The sequence below is a fragment of the Gavialis gangeticus genome, unplaced genomic scaffold, assembly GCF_001723915.1.
Source record: "Gavialis gangeticus isolate Ggan-Ray unplaced genomic scaffold, GavGan_comp1, whole genome shotgun sequence".
Classification (NCBI taxonomy): Eukaryota; Metazoa; Chordata; order Crocodylia; family Gavialidae; genus Gavialis; species Gavialis gangeticus.
Genome location: NW_017728974.1, coordinates 117,565 through 118,317, shown reverse-complemented (window position 1 = coordinate 118,317; position 753 = coordinate 117,565).

The following is a 753-nucleotide window of genomic DNA, read 5'->3' as shown; positions in this document are numbered from 1 at the left end:
CCCGGATTTTGTACTTATTTGGCACAAACGCCAGCCGCTCCTGCAGCTTTGACACGGAGAAGCGCCAGGCCCCCGCGCCCAAAGCTCCTTGGCCCCGGCCCTGTCGAGCTCCCCGCCTCGCTCAGCGTTTGCCCCCTGAGCGACACGTGGCGCCAGCCCCTTCTCCGTCTGTCCTACGACAGGCAGGTCAGGTCGTCATCGCTGGGGCCTGGGCGGTTCCCAGAGCCCTGGCGACGTCCCTGCTGCTCGCCTGGACCCGGCAGCGCCCAGGCCGCGGCGCAGGACGTGGGAGGAAAAGCTGCTGTTGCTGTTCTGAGGTCGGGCGTCGGCACCGAGCGCTGTCGGGACGCGCTGCCCGCGTGTCTCCGGGCCCGGCGCGGCCCCCGGCTGCTGGGCTTCCAGAAGCCGCTGGGCTCTGTCAGGTGCCTCGAGCCAGAGGGTCGGATGTGGGACGCCGCAGGCGTGATCCGCCTGCACCTAGCGAAGGCGCTAGTCCCGCTCCCACGGCTCCTGCTCGCCAGCGACCTTGGGCCACGGCGTGAAGGAAAACCGAGTGGGTTGATGCCTGAGTGGCACCAGGCCTCGGGGGTCCCCAGGGTCTGTCCTGGGCCAGGGCTGGGGTTAGCACGTGTGTTAGCGGCTTGGGCGCAGGCATCAGGAGCTCCCTGATTGCAGCACGGTTGGGTGGGCCGGGCCCTGGGGGCCACGGCCGGCCCAGCTCCAGGCGGGATCAGGCCCATCCACCCCCCCCCC